Raw genomic sequence first — 6,062 nt, 5'->3', positions numbered from 1 at the left:
GATACCCCTCTGTAAGTATAGAAGGTCAATAACATTTGTGATGTTAATGTAATATCTCCAGGAAAGTCAGAAAATAGAAGGTGGACTGAGGGGGGCTATATAGCTCAGTATTTGAGGTCTATAAATTTCCAGCTTTTCTTTTACATTTACTTTTAAGTGCAGTTTTAGCAAACATCTTATTCAGACTTTCACTGGAGAACACTTAATAATTTGGAAGATTCTGGATAGATAAATCTGGTCACACTCTAGAATTGTGTTCTGAGAACAAAGGTATCTGGTTTATATTTGACCTTGTTACCATATTTCTCAGAATTACTCAGAAAGGATTATCCTCCTTTCCTTACCAAGTATTGTTTAATTTGCCCAAAAGTATCATTTAGGTCAGACACGTCAAACTTGCGATGTCACATGATGCCGTGCAACGTATCAGGATGGTTTTGCCATTGCCGGCAATGGGGTGGGCACGGCTTCGGGATGATGCATCCAGCCCCCGGGCCGGCAGTTTGACACCCCTGATTTAGGTAGTAGAATATAGTACTGCTTATTTAATAATACATTCTACTTTACCTGTGCAGCATTTCGGTGTTTGGAAGGTAAAATCCGGGGTGGGCTGCCAATTTGTAAATAAGGGGCTCATCAGTTACATAAGGAGGGAAAAGGGGGGGGATAACACCTTTACTTGGTACTGTGGAAATAAAGAGGATCCTTTTCTCTCACTTTCTCTTTCCTGCTGTTTGTGGGAGATTAGAGTGATAAATGCTACAAGGTAAAAATGTGTCAGTCCAGCTTTTCCCAGGTCTCCCTCTGGCATTCTCTTAACTGACTTCTGTTGCATGAGATTAAGCTGAATCCCTGCAATGTCTGCCTTCATCCCCATTGGCAAGAGTAGGCAATCATGGGCAACTCTTTCTTCACTCCTGCAATGTAAAATGTTATTGAACTATTTATTTTAATTATTGTTATTATAATTTTTATATAGCTACTCATCTTTCAAACAACTCTGGGAAGCTCCCAATCTTTTAAAAAATAATCAAGTCACTTAAAATTAAAAAACCAATTAAAACTTTGGAACAGTAAAAATTATTTCCTCTTCCCCCCTTCCCAATTTAAGAAAATTAACATTATTAAGAGGAGGGGCTACAATATATTTTACTATAAAATTGATTTCTCAAAATCTTATAAAATTTGTCTTATGTGCATTTTTTTTTAGATGTAGTTGAAACATTTGAGTAACTATTTGTCACATATGGCAATTTCTAAGGCCTTCCCTGGGCATGTGATAGAAAAGGTAGAGCAGGGGTTCTCAACCTTGGCAACTTTAAGATTTGTGGACTTCAACAGCTGGCTGAGGAATTCTGGGAGTTGAAGTCCACAAGTCTTAAAGTTGCCAAGGTTGAGAACTCCTGAGGTAGAGGAAGAGGATTAAAGTCATGCAAGAGAAATGGATTGGCCTACACTAACCCTACTCTCTCTGAACAAAAAGTAACATCATTGTAACATTGTTGAGAAAACTATAAGGAAACATCCTTGAAATTATCAAGAGTCAAGCTTACCTTAAGGGAGATTTTATTTAATGTGGGGAACAATAGCTCAATAATCAAATATACCACAGAGAAAGTCTGCTGTAACAGAATAAAAACAAAAATGATGAGAATATTTCTTATGTTGTGTATATGGGTTGGGAACTATTGAGTAAAAAAAATAACAAAACAAAACAGCCAATTAGTGAATTTACAATATCCTTGAAAAAGGAGAAGAGAAAAGAAAATGGACTTTGAAATAACTGTCAGATTTTGATCAATTACATAGTTACTCCATTGATAAATGAGGCTGCATAAATATGTATTTGATGACAGATGATAGATCGATAGATCGATAGATCGATAGATCGATAGATCGATAGATAGATAGATAGATAGATAGATAGATAGATAGATAGATAGATAGATAGATGTTAGCTTTCCTTTGTGTGCCCTTATCTGCTAGGCTGCTTTTTATGTCAAAAGAAGTCACTCATTTTAAGCATGCTTTCATAAATGAGTTTATAATGATAGATGTGACTCAACTCTGAAACATTAGGAAAGACTTTTGGTACAAGGAATCTATTGGCACAATTCCTATGGAACATGAGATGGCAGTTTTGTGAATAAAGAGGTGTTAAAGCCTCCTAATATTTTGACTATGAACAAAAAGTGTGAATAGAGGAATGAACTTAAATTTCACTGTAAAGAGATAAAGCTCATTACAGAAAGATACATGGATTATTGATAACTATAGCCAACTATATGTATAAATATGTACATATATTGCTTATATATAGCACTGGAGAAGAGCCTAATGTTGGGAAAGATTGAGGCCAATAGAAGAAAGGGATGATAGAGAATAGGTGGCTGGATGGAGTCACTGAAGCAGTAGGCGTGAGCTTAAATGGACTCCAGAAAATGTTAGAGGACAAGAAAGCCTGGAGGAATGTTGTCCATGGGGTTGCGATGGGTCGGATACGACTTCGCAACTAACAACAACAAAAAACAATTGCTTATATTTTAGCAATGCTGTAGGAAAATTATGTCTAGGTATAGTCTATGCAATCAAATACAGTCTAAAGATAGCTATCTGTCTTTTTTTTAAAAGAAATATAGAAAGAAAGCATTTCACAATATATAATCAATCAAAGGAGACAGCATCAGGCATGGATGAGGTCTTTTTCAGATGATTTTTTGGGAGAATCCAGATAAGAGTCAAGAAATAAAATTATTATGTGCTCTTGTATTGCATTGGAACAGGAAATTAGAACCCTTACTGTTCAGAAATATATAATATTAAGCTCCTGTTATATCTGCAGGAAATTTGAATCCATGTGCTAGGCTAGGATCTCAAAAAATAAAACACACACAGAGTCACACTTGAAGATGAAAATGTAAACAACTTGTGTTGTACTGCCAAGAAAACTATATGGACATGGCTATGAAGTTATCAGGAATTGATGTTGAATGAATGGATCTCTTATCTTGTATTGGCAACAAATTATGTAGATAAATTCTCCCTATTATCCTCTTTAGTTAATATCATAGTCTATCCTATTTGGTTAATAAAGAATTCAATAATGTTTAATTAAGAAGAAATAAAAATTAACAATTGAAAATAGGGATGCACAATCAATATTCTCCAAAAAATGGAGTCAGATTGCAACTTTTAACGTCCTTATAGAGAACATTTAGTTTATTTATTTATCAAATTTGTATAGATGCCCATCTCTCCCAAAGGGGATTCTGGATGGCACATAACAAGAGAAAAGAATTGTTCCCGTCACTGTATTTTTTCCCCCCAATATACACTAAAAAGCCAAGTGTGCTCCATATATGGGGAGGAACTTGCTGCTTAATGTGAAAGGCAGAGCCATTTTGAAAATAAGTTTGGAAATAAAAGTGTATGAAAGGTATGTGTATGAAATTATGATTTATCAAAATAAAGAGTGGACATAAATTTTAGAATGTTAATTTTTCAAGAATGTTCTTAATGTTTGACTTACTTCATTTAATCTGCTGCTATTTACACATTCAAGTCACAGAATCTATACAGGAGGATCAAGAATTGTGGATTTTCAGAAAATACCGTGACCATACTATCCTCATTTTCTGCTATAGCATAAAAGACGGTATGTTACTTTTACTACCTCTTTGACAAATATTTGATATCTGTCAAAAGATTCTCACTAAGATAATAAAATCTTAACTTTCAGATTGTTGCAGCATTTATGCATGTATACATAAATAAATATTTAGCATTATTTTAAAGACTGACACATTTATTGTGACATATTTGGTTTTATAGATTACTAGCCACTGTTGTCACAGTACAATATGTTGAATATGATGCTGCCTCAAACAATTATCTTATCCCATCATGAGTAAGATTCTTGTGAATTTGATGTTTTCTATGTTACTACAATGTAATGAATTCTTTGGTGTCTCTGAAAAAACATATGAAGATTGCATCTTTACAAGTAGAAAAGAGTTATAAGCTGACACTACTTTTGTCTCTATTATTTTTCTAATAATGGAGGTATCTTATTCATTTAAGACACTTAGAAGATCAGGTTTATTAAATATATAAACCTTTGTCATGACAAAAGTTACAAAAAACATAAGAATCCATGTGATGATGGGTGAAAGAGTTAAACATGTATATCAGCGGTTCTCAACCTATGGGTCACGACCCCATTTGGGGTCGATTGACCATTTCACGGGGGTCGCCAAGCAAGGCTGTTCACCATTTTTTTCCCCTTTTCCAGCAGGTGCCTTACCTCCCTTGGGCTGGGCCAGCTGGTGGCCCAGCCGGTGGTCGGCCTGCTCCGTCTCTGCCGCTTGCCAGCTATGCCTCAGCTGGTGCAGGGGGCAGCACCATGCATGCGCAGTGCTCCCGGGCAGGGAAAGTCCTCGACTTACGACTGGTTGGGTAATCCTTGATTTACGACCGGTTTAGTCCTCGACTTACGACCGGTTTAATCCTCGACTTATGACCGGTTGGGGATCACGGCATTAAAAAGGTTGAGAACCACTGATGTATATTATCATCTCATAGGTCCATAAAAATAACTAATAGTGAGGTAAACCTGGTTCCCATATCCTATTAAACTATACTGCTTAAAAAATAAAGGGAACACAAACATATAGGATCCTATACGTTTGTGTTCCCTTTATTTTTTTGAGCAGTAAATGAGTATCAATCTAAGTTTGTAGAATACAGTATGCTATGAGCTCTAGTTTATAAACCGTATCCTAAGCCATAAGGAGACTGAGTTTTATTTTTGAATGTTGTGACACCTTATTTGTGGAAAGAAGGATTAGATGCAGGTTCTTTCATGCAAGTGCTAATAATATTGCCATGGTGTTAGAACAGGGGTTTCCAACCGGGGTTGCGAGACGATATTCCAGGGGGTGCGAAAACTTGCGTTTAGAAGTTTCAAAATTATAGTGTATATGCATAATTCATTGCCATTATTTCAAACTTTTGTAAGGAGTGCGAGAATATATCAGAAGCGTTCTAGGGGTGCAGGGTATAGAAAAGGTTGGGAACCACTGTGTTACAGGAAAACTCTGGTGTGATCTGAACTGGGTTTTCCAAAGAACACAGGACAAATTGCTTGAAGCAGAGGTGAGGCTTATTTGGGAACATGACAGACACAGCAAGACAGTCACAACAGTTAAAGGTAGCTACAAAGTTACAGTTTTGAAGGTTGCTTTTATAGAGAAGTCTTCTATAGAGTTGCTTTCTAGAGAAGGCACAAAGTTATCCTGCCTTCTAGGGATTACTAGGAAGCACATCTAGTCTGGTAGAGAGAAAATGTGTTTGGCTCACTGTGAGGGGTTTGCAATTTTTACCTTTTGTGTGACAAGATGAAGTCGGGGTGATGGGTTTGTGTGAGGGAAATCTATTATTGGAATGAGGAATTTGTCAGACCTAGAGTGGGTTTAGTTAATTTGATGATTTGCCAATTTCACATATGAAAAAAATTGTGCTTTGTCTATTACAGCCCCGGTGTTGAAAAGCTAAAGAAACCCTTTTGTTTTACTGTCCAGGATTCATTGGAAGGTCAGGTAAGAGGCAGAATAAAGGTGGCATGGAAGAGAAGAGTTCTTCCTACCATGGGATGGAGGGCTGTAGTTTAATAGCTGTAGGCGCTACTCCAAGATGAACTTAGGCAGCTCACAATTTAAAATAATTGGGTACAAAAGACACAGTTTAGTGTCTTAACTTCAAGACCTATAATGGAGCCTATATCTTTAGTTTGAACATAGTACCCACAACACATTCATTTGTAAAGTCTTCCTTGTTTATGGTGTTGGGTATTAATTTTGAATGTAGGTATTCATCACTTACACCAGGAACTCTGTTACAAAGTAATGCAGCCGTAAGGCATGACATCCTGTGACTGCGCCATCTTTTTTTTTTTATTAAAAGTTTTATAAATTTTACAAAAAAGGAAAAAAACAAAACAATACAAAGACAAAAAACATATACAAAGAAAAAACTAAACATTACACAAAAAACCCTCCCTTCCC

The 6,062-nt window shown here is 36.2% G+C and overlaps 1 long non-coding RNA gene across 1 annotated transcript; it reads left to right on the top strand.

Moving 5' to 3' along the window:
* The first annotated feature begins 531 nt into the window (after positions 1 to 531).
* Positions 532 to 5,767, top strand: LOC120303838. Its single transcript, XR_005555545.1, has 3 exons — positions 532 to 593; positions 3,563 to 3,655; positions 5,534 to 5,767. It is a non-coding gene; the product is annotated as an uncharacterized LOC120303838 (long non-coding RNA).
* The last annotated feature ends 295 nt before the right edge of the window (positions 5,768 to 6,062 follow it).

Source organism: Crotalus tigris, unplaced genomic scaffold, assembly GCF_016545835.1.
Source record: "Crotalus tigris isolate CLP2741 ecotype Arizona unplaced genomic scaffold, ASM1654583v1 scf7180000024506.7606697, whole genome shotgun sequence".
Taxonomy (NCBI): Eukaryota; Metazoa; Chordata; class Lepidosauria; order Squamata; family Viperidae; genus Crotalus; species Crotalus tigris.
This window is presented reverse-complemented; position numbering and strand designations above follow the sequence as displayed.